This window comes from Bufo bufo, chromosome 2 (genome assembly GCF_905171765.1).
Source record: "Bufo bufo chromosome 2, aBufBuf1.1, whole genome shotgun sequence".
Classification (NCBI taxonomy): Eukaryota; Metazoa; Chordata; class Amphibia; order Anura; family Bufonidae; genus Bufo; species Bufo bufo.
The window spans coordinates 838,951,152-838,971,546 of NC_053390.1; the positions used below are offsets into that span (position 1 = coordinate 838,951,152).

Below are 20,395 nucleotides of genomic sequence, written 5' to 3' on the forward strand. Positions count from 1 at the left end.
GGACGGATATGAGTCCCGCCTCTTCTGTGATGTCAGCCAATCCGCAGACAGAATGAGTTTGACAGGTCGCCCGGGAGTTCTCGGTCTCCTCCCTCTTCTGCCACACAGCCTGCTGCTTATAAACAAGAAAGGCCTGGCCCCGCCCAACCCAAATATGGAGCGGCGTTCAACTATTAACCGCGCCCAGTCATGTGACCGCGCCAGGCCCCGCCCAAGGTAGACACGTATCTCTCTCGAATTGCTTATCGATGTGAATTAGATCGGCCGACTTTGTAATTGTGTGCCCTGTGACTGTGGCTGCAGATTGTCACCAAGCGCTGCGACATAGCTTGTCAGAAGCTCGTGGTAACTGGCGGCTCCGGCGTCTGAAGACGGTCTGCGCCCGGGTCTGAGGGGGGTCCGCGCCCGGGTCTGAGGGGGGTCCGCGCCGGGGTCTGAGGGCGGTCCGCGCCGGGGTCTGAGGGGGGTCCGCGCCGGGGTCTGAAGACGGTCTGCGCCCGGGTCTGAGGGGGGTCCGCGCCCGGGTCTGAGGGGGGTCCGCGCCGGGGTCTGAGGGCGGTCCGCGCCGGGGTCTGAGGGGGGTCCGCGCCCGGGTCTGAGGGGGGTCCGCGCCCGGGTCTGAGGGGGGTCCGCGCCCGGGTCTGAGGGGGGTCCGCGCCCGGGTCTGAGGGGGGTCCGCGCCCGGGTCTGAGGGGGGTCCGCGCCGGGGTCTGAGGGGGGTCCGGGTCTGAGGGCGGTCTGCGCTCTGGTCTGAGGGGGGTCTGCGCTCTGGTCTGAGGGGGGTCTGGGTCTGAGGGGGGTCCTCGCCCGGGTCTGAAGACGGTCTGCGCTCGGGTCTGAGGGCGGTCCGCGCCGGGGTCTGAGCGGGGTCCGCGCCCGGGTCTGAGGGGGGTCCGCGCCCGGGTCTGAGGGGGGTCCGCGCCGGGGTCTGAGGGCGGTCCGCGCCGGGGTCTGAGGGGGGTCCGCGCCCGGGTCTGAGGGGGGTCCGCGCCGGGGTCTGAGGGGGGTCCGGGTCTGAGGGCGGTCTGCGCTCTGGTCTGAGGGGGGTCTGCGCTCTGGTCTGAGGGCGGTCTGCGCCCGGGTCTGAGGGGGGTCTGCGCTCTGGTCTGAGGGGGGTCTGCGCCCGGGTCTGAGGGGGGTCTGCGCCCGGGTCTGGGGGGGGGTCTGCGCCCGGGTCTGAGGGGGGTCTGCGCTCTGGTCTGAGGGCGGTCTGCACCCGGGTCTGAGGGCGGTCCTCGCCCGGGTCTGAGGGGGGCCCGGGTCTGAGGGCGGTCCGGGCCCGGGTCTGAGGGGGGTCTGCGCTCTGGTCTGAGGGCGGTCTGCGCCCGGGTCTGAGGGCGGTCTGCGCCCGGGTCTGAGGGGGGTCCGGGCCCGGGTCTGAGGGGGGTCCGCCCCCGGGTCTGAGGGCGGTCCGCGCCGGGGTCTGAGGGGGTCCGCGCCGGGGTCTGAGGGGGTCCGCGCCGGGGTCTGAGGGGGTCCACGCTCGGGTCTGAGGGGGTCTGCGCTCTGGTCTGAGGGGGGTCTGAGCCCGAGTCTGAGGGGGGTCTGCGCCAGGGTCTGTGGGCGGTCTGCGCCCGGGTCTGAGCCCGGGTCTGTGGGCGGTCTGCGCCCGGGTCTGAGCCCGGGTCTGAGGGGGGGTCTGAGCCCGAGTCTGAGGGCGGTCCGCGTCGGGGTCTGAGGGGGGGTCTGAGCCCGAGTCTGAGGGCGGTCCGCGTCGGGGTCTGAGGGGGGTCCTCGCCCGGGTCTGAGGGCGGTCCGCGTCGGGGTCTGAGGGCGGTCCGCGCCGGGGTCTGAATTTCCACACTTTGACTTTCTAAAAACCTGTCATGTTTCCTGAGGTTCTACGATGCCCAGACAGTAGAAAAACCCCACAAATGACCCCATTTCGGAAAGTAGACACCCCAAGGTATTTGCTGATGGCCATAGTGAGTTCATAGAACTTTTTATTTTTTATCACAAGTTAGCGGAAAATTATATATATATATTATTATTTATTTTTTATTTTTTCTTACAAAGTCTCATATTCCACTAACTTGTGACAAAAAATAAAATTTTACATGAACTCTCCATGCCCCTCATTGAATACCTTGGGGTGTCTTCTTTCCAAAATGGGGTCACATGTGGGGTATTTATACTGCCCTGGCATTCTAGGGGCCCTAAAGCGTGAGAAGAAGTCTGGAATATAAATGTCTAAAAGTTTTTACGTATTTGGATTCGGTGGGGGGTATGGTGAGTTCATGTGAGATTAGTGGAATATGAGACTTTGTATTAGTTATACCAACACACGGTGGAGATGCGTTTGCGGTTTATGTTCACACCCAAATATAACTGAATCGTATTGTGAATAGGAATTTTAAAACATAACATTTACTAAATCATTTTAAATAAATGCCACTTGGTGAGAAGCATTAAGGACAAACACCTCCACTATAGCATAGATAAATAAAGGGTGGATCTTACCCCGTTTGGGGGGTTCCACGGCCTGTGGAGGACGGTTCAGGTAGTAGGTGGACCACCGGAACCTGTGTGACCAAGGTGCTGATGTCTATAGGCAATATGGCCCTCCTGTACAACCCTAATATGTCTTTCCTACCTGCACACAGGTGGGGGGCTAATCGAGCAGCTGCCTAGCACACATGGAGCACCCGCCCCGACAGGGGCGACCCCATACCGATCCTGCCCCTCAGTATGGGCCTTGTGCTATACTTACCCTGATACAAAGCCCTACATGCCATGTTTCGGTCCTAGACTCCAGACCTCATCAGGGGTAACTAGAAACAAATTAACAAACACACACTAAATATGGGTCACATATAAAACCGAGTGTCCAATGTAGATACATTGGGTTCTGACTCCGGTTACTTACTGGAAGAAGGTCGTTTTAGCCGTATACTTTCCATCCGGATCTATGGTGTATGGTATCCGAGCCTCAGCCTGAGAAGTGTCCGTGCAAGTGCTGTGTCTCACCTCAAACAGTGATGGCGATTTGTGGTTGTCACCTCCTTATATTACCCCTCTTCCTAGTGGGTGTACGCCCCCCTGTATGTCCAACTCACCTGTCCATAGCGGTCACAGCATGTGTGCGTTCCACCGGACCGGAAGTTGGCATCACATGGTGCGGGCTAACCGGAAGTGAGGTAAGGACCTGCATCCAAGCGTCGCCGGTTGCATGGCAACACCTGAAACACGGCCCTGAACGCCGCAAATGGTAACTTGCAAGCGATTTTCATTTTTGCTGGATCGCAATTTGGATATTAACTGGCAGGACATCCAAACACATACCCCGGCTCCACCGCAATTGTAGCAGCTGGCCAAGGAGGGAATACTAGTGACATCTACCTGTTCATTAACCCCAACATGCCCAACGCACTCAAATTCTAGAGCACGTGCGCATATAGGGAAACATGAACAACCAGATATCAACACATTAGTTAGATACGGCCCTGATTCTTGCACATACTCTGAGGATATGTGGCACCGTATGTATGGATGGCACATCGTCACAGAAAACAGCTATAGTTCTGTTGCTCATTTAGACCGCAGGACGCACTGTCTTTAGGTAGAAAACCCATTTAGCTTCGCATTGGAGGATTCTCCTATCGAAGTCCCCTCGTCTGATGCCCGGCTGAATTTTCTCAATACCCATGAAGGAAAGGCAGTCTACTCTTCCATCATGTTCGGTATTCACGTGTCTCGCCACGGGTGTATCTCTAGCATTTTCAATGTCGCCGACATGTTCTCCTATCCTCCTCCTAAATTCTCTGACTGGCTTTCCAACATACTCTTTCCCACAAATACATGTGATTTTGTAGATTACTCCCCTGCTTTTGCAGTTGATAAAATCACTTACATTGTATGTTTTTCCCGTGTTATTGCTCTTAAAAGTTTTCGCCTTGGTCATAAAGGGGCACGCCGCGCACCCTCCGCATTTGTGGTTACCACTAATCCCTCTCTCAAGCCATGTTTTTACAGGGGCTGCTGGTGTATAGTGGCTATGTACCACAAGGTCACGGATGCTTCTCCCGCGCCTGTAGGTGATGCTGGGGTGCTCCTTTACCACCTTACAGATATCACGGTCCATTCGTAGTATGTGCCAGTGTCTCGAAATGATGTCTCTAACTGCAGAGGAGCAGCCATTATATGTGCTGATGAGACGGATCTCTCTGTCTTCCTTCATTCGTGGGAGCCTCCTTTCGGGGGGTGAGGAGTGACACTCTATCCCTACCTAAAGCATTCTGGTACGCTGGTGTCAATACACCTGCCGGGTAGCCCCGATCCAAAAATCGAGTTCTCAGATCTCTGGCCCGTGTGACAAAGTCTGAGCGTTTGGAGCAGTTCCTCCTTAATCGCAGGTATTGACCCCGCGCCTTCCTGAGGGGGTATGGGTGACTACTTTCCCACCTCAGGAGAGAATTAGTGGAGGTAGGTTTACGATAGATTGTAGTCTCCAAATGACCACTCGGACTTATGCCCACGCAGATGTCCAAAAATGGAAGTTGGGTTGGGTGGCATTCTGATGTAAGGTGTAGGCCTATATCGTTCTTATTTAGTACTTGGACCCAACCAGAGAAAGTCTCCATACTCCCCTTCCAGATGACAAACACATCGTCTATGAAGCGTGCCCACTTTTGGACACACTGCAGTTCTACCATAGACTCATCTTTGAATACTATGGTATTCTCCCACCAGCCCAGGAACAGATGTGCATACGATGGGGCACAAGGGCTCCCCATCGCAGTGCCCCTGAGCTGGTGGTAGAAATGAGAACTCAAGCAGTTCAAGTACAAAGTCACTGTGGGCCTGGAAGTGTCTTCCTCTTGTGGATAAAAAATATGATGCTGCATATAGACCCCACTTGTGTGGGATGGAGGAGTATAGTGCCTCCACATCTACACTACCTAGTATGCAGCCCTCATCAAGATGGATCCCTTCCAGTTGTCTGAGGAGATCACCCGTGTCTTTGACATGGGAGGAGAGGGAGAGGACAAACGGGGCCAAGATCCTGTCTATATATATTCCCAGGTTTTGACTAAGGCTATCCACCCCCGATACTATTGGTCGCCCCTTGAGGGGCACACAGCCCTTGTGAACCTTCGGGAGGCTATAAAACGTAGCAATTTGTGGACACTGGGGATACAGGAAATCGTATTCTTCCTGATTGATTAATTTAGCAAATTTGGCTTTATCTAGGATACTTTTAAGTTCCTTTTTATAGACCACAGTGGGGTCCACATGAAGTATTTCATAAGAATCGCAAGGAGCCAATAGGTTCATACACATTGATTCATAAGCCTTTGTACTCAGGATGACGGTGTTCTCACCTTTGTCTGATGGTTTAATAACAATGTTTTTGTTTTTGGACAAACTGTCCAGTCCACACAGTTCATCCTGAGTACAAATGTTGGGTGCTGAGTACAGGTGAGTACTGACCTTGAGACTACTCACCTGTACTCAGCACCATCCTGAGTACAAAGGCTTATGAATCAATGTGTATGAACCTATTGGCTCCTCGCGATTGTTATGAAATACTTCATGTGGACCCCACTGTGGTCTATAAAAAGGAACTTAAAAGTATCCTAGATAAAGCCAAATTTGCTAAATTAATCAATCAGGAAGAATACGATTTCCTGTATCCCCAGTGTCCACAAATTGCTACGTTTTATAGCCTCCCGAAGGTTCACAAGGGCTGTGTGCCCCTCAAGGGGCGACCAATAGTATCGGGGGTGGACAGCCTCAGTCAAAACCTGGGAATATATATAGATAGAATCCTGGCCCCGTTTGTCCTCTCCCTCTCCTCCCATGTCAAAGACACGGGTGATCTCCTCAGACAACTGGAAGGGATCCATCTTGATGAGGGCTGCATACTAGGTAGTGTAGATGTGGAGGCACTATACTCCTCCATCCCACACAAGGGGGGTTTGTATGCAGTATCCTATTTTTTATCCACAAGAGGAAGACACTTCCAGGCCCACAGTGACTTTGTACTTGAACTGCTTGAGTTCTCATTTCTACCACCACTCAATTCTACCACCAGCTCAGGGGCACTGCGATGGGGAGCCCTTGTGCCCCATCGTATGCACATCTGTTCCTGGGCTGGTGGGAGAATACCATAGTATTCAAAGATGAGTCTATGGTAGAACTGCAGTGTGTTCAAAAGTGGGCACGCTTCATAGACGACGTGTTTGTCATCTGGAAAGGGAGTATGGAGACTTTCTCTGATTGGGTCCAAGTACTAAATAAGAACGATATAGGCCTACACCTTACATCAGAATGCCACCCAACCCAACTTCCATTTTTGGACATCTGCGTGGGCATAAGTCCGAGTGGTCATTTGGAGACTACAATCTATCGTAAACCTACCTCCACTAATTCTCTCCTGAGGTGGGAAAGTAGTCACCCATACCCCCTCAGGAAGGCGCGGGGTCAATACCTGCGATTAAGGAGGAACTGCTCCAAACGCTCGGACTTTGTCACACGGGCCAGAGATCTGAGAACTCGATTTCTGGATCGGGGCTACCCGGCAAGTGTATTGACACCAGCGTACCAGAATGCTTTAGGTAGGGATAGAGTGTCACTCCTCACCCCCCGAAAGGAGGCTCCCACGAATGAAGGAAGACAGAGAGATCCGTCTCATCAGCACATATAATGGCTGCTCCTCTGCAGTTAGAGACATCATTTCGAGACACTGGCACATACTACGAATGGACCGTGATATCTGTAAGGTGGTAAAGGAGCACCCCAGCATCACCTACAGGCGCGGGAGAAGCATCCGTGACCTTGTGGTACATAGCCACTATACACCAGCAGCCCCTGTAAAAACATGGCTTGAGAGAGGGATTAGTGGTAACCACAAATGCGGAGGGTGCGCGGCGTGCCCCTTTATGACCAAGGCGAAAACTTTTAAGAGCAATAACACGGGAAAAACATACAATGTAAGTGATTTTATCAACTGCAAAAGCAGGGGAGTAATCTACAAAATCACATGTATTTGTGGGAAAGAGTATGTTGGAAAGCCAGTCAGAGAATTTAGGAGGAGGATAGGAGAACATGTCGGCGACATTGAAAATGCTAGAGATACACCCGTGGCGAGACACGTGAATACCGAACATGATGGAAGAGTAGACTGCCTTTCCTTCATGGGTATTGAGAAAATTCAGCCGGGCATCAGACGAGGGGACTTCGATAGGAGAATCCTCCAATGCGAAGCTAAATGGGTTTTCTACCTAAAGACAGTCCATCCTGCGGTCTAAATGAGCAACAGAACTATAGCTGTTTTCTGTGACGATGTGCCGTCCATACATACGGTGCGACATATCCTCAGAGTATGTGCAAGAATCAGGGCCGTATCTAACTAATGTGTTGATATCTGGTTGTTCATGTTTCCCTATATGCGCACGTGCTCTAGAATTTGCGCGCGTTGGGCATGTTGGGGTTAATGAACAGGTAGATGTCACTAGTATTCCCTCCTTGGCCAGCTGCTATAATTGCGGTGGAGCCGGGGTATGTGTTTGGATGTCCTGCCAGTTAATATCCAAATTGCGATCCAGCAAAAATGAGAATCGCTTGCAAGTTACCATTTGCGGCGTTCAGGGCCGTGTTTCAGGTGTTGCCATGCAACCGGCGACGCTTGGATGCAGGTCCTCACCTCACTTCCGGTTTGCCCGCACCATGTGATGCCAACGTCCGGTCCGGTGGAACGCACACATGCTGTGACCGCTATGGACAGGTGAGTTGGACATACAGGGGGGCGTACACCCACTAGGAAGAGGGGTAATATAAGGAGGTGACAACCACAAATCGCCATCACTGTTTGAGGTGAGACACAGCACTTGCACGGACACTTCTCAGGCTGAGGCTCGGATACCATACACCATAGATCCGGATGGAAAGTATACGGCTAAAACGACCTTCTTCCAGTAAGTAACCGGAGTCAGAACCCAATGTATCTACATTGGACACTCGGTTTTATATGTGACCCATATTTAGTGTGTGTTTGTTAATTTGTTTCTAGTTACCCCTGATGAGGTCTGGAGTCTAGGACCGAAACATGGCATGTAGGGCTTTGTATTAGGGTAAGTATAGCACAAGGCCCATACTGAGGGACAGGATCGGTATGGGGTCGCCCCTGTCGGGGCGGGGGCTCCATGTGTGCTAGGCAGCTGCTCAAGTAGCCCCCCACCTGTGTGCAGGTAGGAAAGACATATTAGGGTTGTACAGGAGGGCCATATTGCCTATAGACATCAGCACCTTGGTCACACAGGTTCCGGTGGTCCACCTACTACCTGAACCGTCCTCCACAGGCCGTGGAACCCCCCAAACGGGGTAAGATCCACCCTTTATTTATCTATGCTATAGTGGAGGTGTTTGTCCTTAATGCTTCTCACCAAGTGGCATTTATTTTAAATGATTTAGTAAATGTTATGTTTTAAAATTCCTATTCACAATACGATTCAGTCAGGAATATGAGACTTTGTAAGAAAGAAAAAAAACAATTTCCACTAACTTGTGCCAAAAAAATTAATATCTTCTATGAACTCGCCATGCCCCTCAAAAGTGATCTTTATAGCGCCGCAGCGATTTTACGGTATTTTTGCAGTGATCAGAGAAAAAAAAAAAACATTTCTGTCACTGCGGTGGGGCGGACTGAACGCAAGTGTGCGCACAAGATCCGGCCTGATCGGGCGAACACTGCGTTTTGTAGAGCCTATAGAACACGTCCTATTCTTGTCCGCAGTTGCAGACAAGAAAAGGCATTTTCGATATAGTTCTATCAAAACAGCGTCTAATATACCTGTTAGGGGTTAAAAAAATCGCATCTCCAGCCTGCCAGCGAACGATCGCCGCTGGCAGGCTGGAGATCCACTCTCTTACCTTCCGATCCTGTGAACGCGCGCGCCTGTGTGCATCCGGTGTTGCACAGGCCGAAGGGCATAAAATGATATTGGTAATGGTCGTCACATGCGAGTAAGTGCTGAGATAGGAGCGGTTAGAGTGGAGAAGTGAGGGATACGTTGCCCATGGTAACTTAGAAAGCCCAAAAACCGTTGGATGGCTATCCGGCCAGGTGGTCAAAGCCTTTCCAAAACTTTGGTTAAGTTCTCTGGGTCCATCAGAATGCCATGGTCAGATATTGTAGAGCCCAGGAAGACTTCTTGAATAGGGACTTCTCAAACCTGGAATATAACCTGTTCTCCCGAACCTGTGACAGGTTAGAACTGGAGGGAAAACCAGGATGTTGTCTGGATAGACCACAACACAGACGTAAAGCGGATCACAGAAGACGCCATTGACGAATCCTTGGAAGACAGCGTTGAACAGGCCGAAGGGCATAAAATGATATTCGTATTGGCCGTCACTGTGTTGTTGTCTTCCACTCATTCTCCTTAGGAATACAGAACAAACTGTAGGTCTCATGGAGATCCAGCCTTGTGAAGACCTTGGCATCATAAAGTCCATCAAACAGCTCAAGGATAAGGGGCAGAGGGTACTTGTTACAGTAATCTAATTCAGACCTTGGTAATCAATACACGACTTAAGGGAACCGTCCGTTTTCTTAACAAAGAAGAAACTAGTACCTGTCAACGAGGAGGACTTCCAGATGATGTCTCCTTCTAGGTTCTCTTTGACATTGACATGAGCCTCAGGTAGACACAACAATATGGTTGCTTGTTTCTGGCAGTCATAAGGGTGATGTGGTGGCAGAATTTCAGCCTCCTTCTTATTGAAGCCACAGGTGGAGGCTGTTGGAGGTGGTTATGCAGACAAAGCGGCCGAAGGTGATGGTGAAAGAGCTGCAGTAGTCAAAGCATCCAAGGGGTCGACATAGTATTCAGATACTGCAGGAGTTGCTCTTGGCGACCACGCAAGTTCCTTAAATACTTCAGGCAGTCCCATCTTGGGTGGGCAAGTGGGATTGGGGCATGAGCAGTGGATGTGGAACCACTGTGTCAGCCAAATACAGTTGTGTTCAAAATAATAGCAGTGTGTTTAAAAAGTGAATAAAGCTCAGAATCCCTCTAATGGCTTCTATCTCCACCCACACAGATGCATTGGGAACACTACACATTCTATTCATGAAGAAATATATCACATTTGTGTTGTTCCTCCAAAAAATTGAAGAAAAGTGAATATTAGACTGTTCAAAAAATAGTGTTTGTCGTCTTCTTTACAAACTCACACATTCACTCTATAAACTGAGAAATGTCTGTAGATTCTCTTCCCTCTGAATCCCGTCACTAATACTCAGTTGTATACCCGCTGTCTCTGAGACCTGCTGGACGTCTGTGCTGCTCGGAGTCACCACCTTCTGCCCCTGTGACCAGGTTCTCCAGCCCAGGAGGATCGGACCACATTCACAGTTCTTCTCTAGTTCTTGGTTTTGCCTCAGAAACTGCATTTTTGATGTCACCCAGAAGTTTCCTATTGGATTAAGATCCGGGGATCGGGCCGGCCGCTCCATAACGTCAGTCTTGTTGGTCTGGAGCCAAGATGTTGCCCGTTTACTGATGTGTTTGGGGTCGTTGTCTTGGTGGGACACCCATGTCAAGGGCATCTCCTCTTCAGCATAAGGCAGCGTGACCTCGTCCAGTATTCTGATGGATTCAGACTGATCCGTGATCCCTGGTCTGCGATAAATAGGCCCCGTAGTATGAGACACATCCCCATATCATGATGCTTGTCCACCATGCTTCTCTGTCTTCACAGTGTACTGTGGCTGATATTCAGTGTCTGGGGGTCGTCTGACAAACTGTCTCCGGCCACTAGACCCAAACAGAACAATCTTACTTCCATCAGTCCACAGAATGTCTCTTCAGGCCGGTCAATGGGCTCTTTGGCAGATTGTAAGCTCTTCAGCACACGTCTTGTTTCCAGCAGTGGGACGTTGCGGGGGCTTCTTGCAGATCGCTTGGCTTCACATCGACATCTTCTCCATGTAACAGGACTCACAGGGAACTTTACACCTTCTTCATCTTCCTGGAGCTGATTGTTGGCCGAGTCCTTGCCATTTGGCTTTTCTTCTATCCATTCGAATGGTAATTTTTCGCTTTCTTCCACGTCTTTCAGGTGTTGGTTGTCATTTTAAAGCATTTGCGATCATTTTAGTTGAGCAGCCGATCATTGTCTGCACTTATTTATATGTTTTCCCCTCGCCAATCAACTTTTTAATCAAGGTGCGCTGTTCTTCTGAACAATGTCTGGAACAACCCACTTTCCTCAGAATTTCGGAGAGAAATGCACTGTAACCGGCAGGTACAACATCTGCTGCCTTCCTTATATAAGGGCAATAATTACCACCTGTTTATCAAAGAATGAATGACCTCACTCATTGAACTCCACACTGCTATTATTTTGAACATGCCCCTTTCAGTTAGTGATTGAATTACACAGAATCAGCAGCATGTCCTGACTGTCGGGTCTGTTGGGTTTCTATTACTCTACTACACCTGCTAGTAAATTATTTGCCATGTAGAAATATCATTTCTACCAGAAACAGTGATTGATCAGGTTAGTGATGTCTGACTACTATTATTTTGAACACGACTATATATTTGCGACTACTCCTGTTTTTCACCCTTTAAACCCTATACAGGGATCTGGACTCCACTGCAGGGAACCACTAGACGGCTACCTCCTGAAGTAGTCTCTGATAGGGTGATAGCGGACCCACGGGGTTTGGAGACACTGGTGCAGAGCACTCGGGGGAGGGCTGAGGTCAGGACAGGCAGAGGACATACAGTCCTGTAAACGGTCCAAGGTCAGGACAGGCAGAGGACATACAGTCCAAGGTCAGGACACTAGTGAACTACGAGCTAGTGCTCCGACACCTTCCCACAGGGAAAGATACCTTCAGTACCACGAGGTGGCCAGCCCTTTGTGAGGATTAGGATGCACACACTGGCCATTTCAGAGGCAGCACATGTGTGGCCTAGCAGCCCACGTGGAGGGAGAGAACTGCCTCTGTGGCCGGACCCACTGAGAAGACGAGAGGCAGATCTGCACCAATGAGAAGCTGAGCCCTGGAGATGGAGATCAAAGCAGCGCGAGAGAGCAACCTGACAGTGGTCATTAGTCTGCAGATGGGGCAGTTACCTGACAGTGGTCATTAGTCTGTAGATGGGGCAGTTACCTGACAGTGGTCATTAGTCTGTAGATGGGGCAGTTACCTGACAGTGGTCATTAGTCTGTAGATGGGGCAGTTACCTGACAGTGGTCATTAGTCTGTAGATGGGGCAGTTACCTGACAGTGGTCATTAGTCTGTAGATGGGGCAGTTACCTGACAGTGGTCATTAGTCTGCAGATGGGGCAGTCACCTGACAGTGGTCATTAGTCTGTAGATGGGGCAGTTACCTGACAGTGGTCATTAGTCTGTAGATGGGGCAGTCACCTGACAGTGGTCATTAGTCTGTAGATGGGGCAGTTACCTGACAGTGGTCATTAGTCTGTAGATGGGGCAGTCACCTGACAGTGGTCATTAGTCTGTAGATGGGGCAGTTACCTGACAGTGGTCATTAGTCTGTAGATGGGGCAGTTACCTGACAGTGGTCATTAGTCTGTAGATGGGGCAGTTACCTGACAGTGGTCATTAGTCTGTAGATGGGGCAGTTACCTGACAGTGGTCATTAGTCTGTAGATGGGGCAGTTACCTGACAGTGGTCATTAGTCTGTAGATGGGGCAGTTACCTGACAGTGGTCATTAGTCTGTAGATGGGGCAGTTACCTGACAGCGGTCATTAGTCTGTAGATGGGGCAGTTACCTGACAGTGGTCATTAGTCTGTAAATGGGGCAGTCACCTGACAGTGGTCATTAGTCTGCAGATGGGGCAGTTACCTGACAGTGGTCATTAGTCTGTAGATGGGGCAGTTACCTGACAGCGGTCATTAGTCTGCAGATGGGGCAGTTACCTGACAGCGGTCATTAGTCTGTAGATGGGGCAGTTACCTGACAGTGGTCATTAGTCTGTAGATGGGGCAGTTACCTGACAGTGGTCATTAGTCTGCAGATGGGGCAGTTACCTGACAGTGGTCATTAGTCTGTAGATGGGGCAGTTACCTGACAGTGGTCATTAGTCTGTAGATGGGGCAGTTATCTGACAGTGGTCATTAGTCTGTAGATGGGGCAGTTCCCTGACAGTGGTCATTAGTCTGTAGATGGGGCAGTTACCTGACAGTGGTCATTAGTCTGCAGATGGGGCAGTTACCTGACAGTGGTCATTAGTCTGCAGATGGGGCAGGTACCTTACAGTGGTCATTAGTCTGCAGATGGGGCAGTTACCTGACAGTGGTCATTAGTCTGCAGATGGGGCAGTTACCTGACAGTGGTCATTAGTCTGTAGATGGGGCAGTTACCTGACAGTGGTCATTAGTCTGCAGATGGGGCAGTTACCTGACAGTGGTCATTAGTCTGTAGATGGGGCAGTAACCTGACAGTGGTCATTAGTCTGCAGATGGGGCAGTTACCTGACAGTGGTCATTAGTCTGTAGATGGGGCAGTTACCTGACAGTGGTCATTAGTCTGCAGATGGGGCAGTAACCTGACAGTGGTCATTAGTCTGCAGATGGGTCAGTTACCTGACAGCGGTCATTAGTCTGTAGATGGGGCAGTCACCTGACAGCGGTCATTAGTCTGCAGATGGGGCAGTTACCTGACAGCGGTCATTAGTCTGTAGATGGGGCAGTTACCTGACAGTGGTCATTAGTCTGTAGATGGGGCAGTTACCTGACAGTGGTCATTAGTCTGCAGATGGGGCAGTTACCTTACAGTGGTCATTAGTCTGCAGATGGGGCAGTTACCTGACAGTGGTCATTAGTCTGCAGATGGGGCAGTTACCTGACAGTGGTCATTAGTCTGCAGATGGGGCAGTTACCTGACTGGTCATTAGTCTGTAGATGGGGCAGTTATCTGACAGTGGTCATTAGTCTGTAGATGGGGCAGTTACCTGACAGTGGTCATTAGTCTGTAGATGGGGCAGTTACCTGACAGTGGTCATTAGTCTGCAGATGGGGCAGTTATTTTGCAGTGGTCAGAGTATAGGACGTCTATAGAATGAGGCTGTATAGAGGGTACAGTATAGGACTGTAACGGACCGTTTCAGCAGACAAGGGGTTAAAATCCGTTTAGGCGATAAGCCCCTTTCGGAGAGACAGGCACAGCTACTGCAGGACACCAACCTCCCGAACTGGATACAAAGTAGCACTCCAAACTGGAACCTCACGAATAGCTGCTAGCAGACGAACAGGGATCAGCATACAATCCTGGCAATCAGTCTCTAACAGCATACAGCGAATCCCCCCAATAACGAGACAAGGCTCCGTGTTGAGGGTCAAACAGTGGTCTGACTGTACTTCACGTACAGCCTCTTTTATTCACAAACCACAAACATAGTACTGCCCACAGGGGTTTGAAATGCAACCAATCAGTAATTTACAACACATACAATGTAACTACAGCAACCAATCGTTCACGCCCCCAGAGGACCAGAATGAAGACTGTGACGTAGGACAGATAAACAGCACTTAGGACACACAGACACAACACATCCCCACAATGCATCATGGTTTCCTCCTCTCTGCCCTCGAGACACCCGAGGCGTAATCCAATTATCTCTCAAGACAAAGAGAAGTCACCAATACACATGTGTATACAACAGGACAGACATCACCATTTAAACACACAATGGGACAATGGCACAATAGAAACACACCCAGCATTTTCCTCCCAAGCTGACAAGTTACACTTATTATAAATTGTTACAACTTTGTGAGTTTACATTGGCCATACATATAACTAACATAAATTTAAACAGTATAACTTGGGGACAAACCTATCCAAAATTCACTTGAATAGGTTCAGGGGTTTAAAAGTTAGTATATGGCCCATAATCCTGGGGCAAGAGGCCAGCAGCCAGTCCTCTCCAAAACCCAGTGGCGAGGTCGGTTTCGCCACACATCTCCCCCCCCCCAGGGAAGACTAACCAGATACCTGACCTCACGCCGGTCGGTACCTGAGTTAGTCTGGCAGCCCACCCACAGCCAAATACTGGACCTGTTGACTTTAGTAGCCTGTCTCTGTCCAGTGAGTCCACCAAGATTATGTTGGAAGCTGGTACTCCCGGTCTCTGTGTTGCTCCCTGGCTTGGAGTGGAGGTTGCTTTGTGGGCAGGTATCAGCGGTACTCTGCCCTGGTGCCAGCGCTACCACGGAAGAAGCCTGGTTGGAGCCTGGTTGTTGGAGGGGGAGACCGACTGTCTCTACCCCCTGTGCTGTAGGTGCAGAGACCACGGTCCCATCTGCAATGTTGTGGGTTTTACTGTCTCCCCCTGGTGCGTTAAGCTGCCGCTGGGGAGAGGGGGTAACGAGTTCCTCTCTCATACATACTTCCAGCCGCTGGGGAGGGCGACCGACCACCTCCGCTCCCAATACAGTGTCCTGTTGCTGGGGAAAGGAGACTGGGCTCTCTATTCCCTGCTGGACACTCTGCCGCTGGGGGACAGGACCGACTGTCTCTGCCCCCTGTAACTCCGCCTGCCGCTGGGGAATGGAGACTGGGCTCCCAATTCCCAAAAAATCATGCTGCTGCTGGGGGACAGGAACAACTTCCTTTGCCCCCTGTAACTCAGCCTGCCGCTGGGGAGGGAGGACGCTGCTCTCCTCTCCATGCACTTCACACTGCCGCTGGGGAATGGAGACTGGGCTCCCAATTCCCTGCAGGACCGGTGGAGAGACCTCGGTCCCATCTCTACCGGCCACCTGGGGTCCTTCCCAGTAACACTCTACAATATCTGCCCAGCTGAATGGGTCTGGATCTGGGTCTGTCACCTTACCGTCCTGCTGAGCCTTATCAATGGAGTGGAAGAGATCTCGGTAGTCCTGCTCCAGTTCCCACTCCAGGGTTGCTAGGTGAGCCAGGTCTTGCTCTACCTCATGGGGGTCATCCCACTCATGCCTAGCCTCCCTCTCATAGAAAATGTCCTGAAGTCTGGACTGTGCAGGGCTCCCGAAGTCAGGCTCTGCAAAGGACTCCCATAACAAGCCAGGACCATAAAACTCCTCTCCCTCTGGCTTGTCATGTTCGGCTGTCCAGGGTATATACTGTGCCATATACCACCAAAGCGCCTGGTAGGCATCCTCCAGCCATAGCTCCTGCCATACCCGGTGCTCTAGTTCCTTCACCCATTCCTCCAGGGGCTGCTCTCCCAGGAAGGGCATCCGCAGGGCCACTTGCTTCTGCAACCGCTGCTCTTCACTGGGGAGACTCTCACCCCGCTGGAATTGTAGATTATCCAGGGCCTGGTACCAGATGCCTTTCCTTAATGCATCCCGGCCATCCAGGTCCTCCTCCTCGTATAACACTGCTAGTTCCATCCTGCTGCTGTCAGGGACGCTGTACTGGGACATGCGTTGTCCTTAAATTGTAGAATCCACAGAAATGGTGTCTCCTGTATCTGTCCTTCTGGCTGTAGGAACGATCCCGCTGCTTGCCACCAATGTAACGGACCGTTTCAGCAGACAAGGGGTTAAAATCCGTTTAGGCAATAAGCCCCTTTCTGAGAGACAGACACAGCTACTGCAGGACACCAACCTCCCGAACTGTAACTACAGCAACCAATCGTTCACGCCCCCAGAGGACCAGAATGAAAACTGTGACATAGGACAGATAAACAGCACTTAGGACACACAGACACAACACATCCCCACAATGCATCATGGTTTCCTCCTCTCTGCCCTCGAGACACCCGAGGCGTAATCCAATTATCTCTCAAGACAAAGAAAAGTCACCAATACACATGTGCAGACAATAGGACAGACATCACCCTTTAAACACACAATGGGACAATGGCACAATAGAAACACACCCAGCATTTTCCTCCCAAGCTGACAAGTTACACTTATTATAAATTGTTACAACTTTGTGAGTTTACATTGGCCATACATATAACTAACATCAATTTAAACTGTATAACTTGGGGACAAACCTATCCAAAATTCACTTGAATAGGTTCAGGGGTTTAAAAGTTAGTATATGGCCCATAATCCAGGGGCAAGAGGCCAGCAGCCAGTCCTCTCCAAAACCCAGTGGCGAGGTCGGTTTCGCCACAAGGACGTCTATAGAATGCTGTATAGAGGGTACAGTATAGGACGTCTATAGAATGATGTATGGAGGGTACAGTATAGGACGTCTATAGAATGATGTATGGAGGGTACAGTATAGGACGTCTATAGAATGATGTATGGAGGGTACAGTATAGGACGTCTATAGAATGAGGTGTATAGAGGGTAGAGTATAGGACGTCTATAGTATAAGGATGTATGGAGGGTACAGTATAGGACGTCTATAGAATGATGTATAGAGGGTACAGTATAGGACGTCTATAGAATGCTGTATAGAGGGTACAGTATAGGACGTCTATAGAATGATGTATAGAGGGTACAGTATAGGACGTCTATAGAATGCTGTATAGAGGGTACAGTATAGGACGTCTATAGATTGATGTATGGAGGGTACCGTATAGGACGTCTATAGAATGCTGTATAGAGGGTACAGTATAGGACGTCTATAGAATGCTGTATAGAGGGTACAGTATGGGACGTCTATAGAATGATGTATAGAGGGTACAGTATAGGACGTCTATAGAATGATGTATAGAGGGTACAGTATAGGACGTCTATAAAATGATGTATAGAGGGTACAGTATAGGACGTCTATAGAATGAGGTGTATAGAGGGTACAGTATAGGACGTCTATAGAATGAGGTGTATAGAGGGTACAGTATAGGACGTCTATAGAATGAGGTGTATGGAGGGTACAGTATAGGACGTCTATAGATTGATGTATAGAGGGTACAGTATAAGACGTCTATAGAATGATGTATGGAGGATACAGTATAGGACGTCTATAGAATGATGTATGGAGGATACAGTATAGGACGTCTATAGAATGAGCTGTATAGAGGGTACAGTATAGGACGTCTATAGAATGATGTATGGAGGGTACAGTATAGGACGTCTATAGAATGATGTATGGAGGGTACAGTATAGGACGTCTATAGAATGGGCTGTATAGAGGGTACAGTATAGGACGTCTATAGAATGATGTATGGAGGGTACAGTATAGGACGTCTATAGAATGCTGTATAGAGGGTACAGTATAGGACGTCTATAGAATGCTGTATAGAGGGTACAGTATAGGACGTCTATAGAATGATGTATAGAGGGTACAGTATAGGACGTCTATAGAATGATGTATAGAGGGTACAGTATAGGACGTCTATAGAATGCTGTATAGAGGGTACAGTATAGGACGTCTATAGAATGATGTATGGAGGGTACAGTATAGGACGTCTATAGATTGATGTATAGAGGGTACAGTATAGGACGTCTATAGATTGATGTATGGAGGGTACAGTATAGGACGTCTATAGAATGATGTATGGAGGGTACAGTATAGGACGTCTATAGATTGATGTATGGAGGGTACAGTATAGGACGTCTATAGATTGATGTATAGAGGGTACAGTATAGGACGTCTATAGATTGATGTATGGAGGGTACAGTATAGGACGTCTATAGATTGATGTATAGAGGGTACAGTATAGGACGTCTATAGATTGATGTATGGAGGGTACAGTATAGGACGTCTATAGAATGATGTATAGAGGGTACAGTATAGGACGTCTATAGAATGATGTATGGAGGGTACAGTATAGGACGTCTATAGATTGATGTATAGAGGGTACAGTATAGGACGTCTATAGATTGATGTATGGAGGGTACAGTATAGGACGTCTATAGAATGATGTATGGAGGGTACAGTATAGGACGTCTATAGATTGATGTATGGAGGGTACAGTATAGGACGTCTATAGAATGATGTATGGAGGGTACAGTATAGGACATCTATATAATGATGTATGGAGGGTACAGTATAAGACGTCTATAGAATGATGTATAGAGGGTACAGTATAGGACGTCTATAGAATGATGTATAGAGGGTACAGTATAGGACGTCTATAGAATGATGTATAGAGGGTACAGTATAGGACGTCTATAGAATGATGTATGGAGGGTACAGTATAGGACGTCTATAGATTGATGTATGGAGGGTACAGTATAGGACGTCTATAGAATGATGTATGGAGGGTACAGTATAGGACATCTATATAATGATGTATAGAGGGTACAGTATAGGACGTCTATAGAATGATGTATGGAGGGTACAGTATAGGACGTCTATAGATTGATGTATGGAGGGTACAGTATAGGACGTCTATAGAATGATGTATGGAGGGTACAGTATAGGACATCTATATAATGATGTATGGAGGGTACAGTATAAGACGTCTATAGAATGATGTATAGAGGGTACAGTATAGGACGTCTATAGAATGATGTATAGAGGGTACAGTATAGGACGTCTATAGAATGATGTATAGAGGGTACAGTATAGGACGTCTATAGAATGATGTATGGAGGGTACAGTATAGGACGTCTATAGATTGATGTATGGAGGGTACAGTATAGGACGTCTATAGAATGATGTATGGAGGGTACAGTATAGGACATCTATATAATGATGTATAGAGGGTACAGTATAGGACGTCTATAGAATGATGTATAGAGGGTACAGTATAGGACGTCTATAGAATGATGTATAGAGGGTACAGTATAGGACGTCTATAGAATGATGTATGGAGGGTACAGTATAGGACGTCTATAGATTGATGTATGGAGGGTACAGTATAGGACGTCTATAGAATGATGTATGGAGGGTACAGTATAGGACGTCTATAGAATGATGTATGGAGGGTACAGTATAGGACATCTATATAATGATGTATAGAGGGTACAGTATAGGACGTCTATAGAATGATGTATAGAGGGTACAGTATAGGACGTCTATAGATTGATGTATGGAGGGTACAGTATAGGACGTCTATAGAATGATGTATGGAGGGTACAGTATAAGACGTCTATAGAATGATGTATAGAGGGTACAGTATAGGACGTCTATAGAATGGTCTGTATAGAGGGTACAGTATAGGACGTCTATAGAATGATGTATAGAGGGTACAGTATAGGACGTCTATAGAATGATGTATAGAGGGTACTGTCACGAACTATGGATCCGATCGGTCCGGATCCCACAGCTGTGACGTAGGGGTCTGTGACGGAGTCTGCGCACACACAGAGACCTCACGTGACCGGGGTATTACCATTCGGCTAACACCCTCCCACTACACTTCGGTAACTGCCACCACGTGGGTTCCCGGTCCACGAGCCGACTATCCGGGTCATTCACTATCACACAGATCAGTGGATGAACCGGATATCACTTACTGACCAACCGCAGTCAATCACCCCCAGCTACAATTCCTAAATGCAATTTAACTAACTACC

General features: G+C 49.2%; 1 long non-coding RNA gene across 1 annotated transcript; it reads right to left on the reverse strand.

The window, feature by feature from the left end:
• Positions 1 to 12: 12 nt before the first annotated feature.
• Positions 13 to 20,252, reverse strand: LOC120990571. The gene is made up of 4 exons (XR_005776454.1): positions 20,107 to 20,252; positions 16,382 to 16,387; positions 1,805 to 1,809; positions 13 to 24 (listed from the first exon to the last, which is right to left on the reverse strand). It is a non-coding gene; the product is annotated as an uncharacterized LOC120990571 (long non-coding RNA).
• Between the last annotated feature and the right edge of the window lie 143 nt (positions 20,253 to 20,395).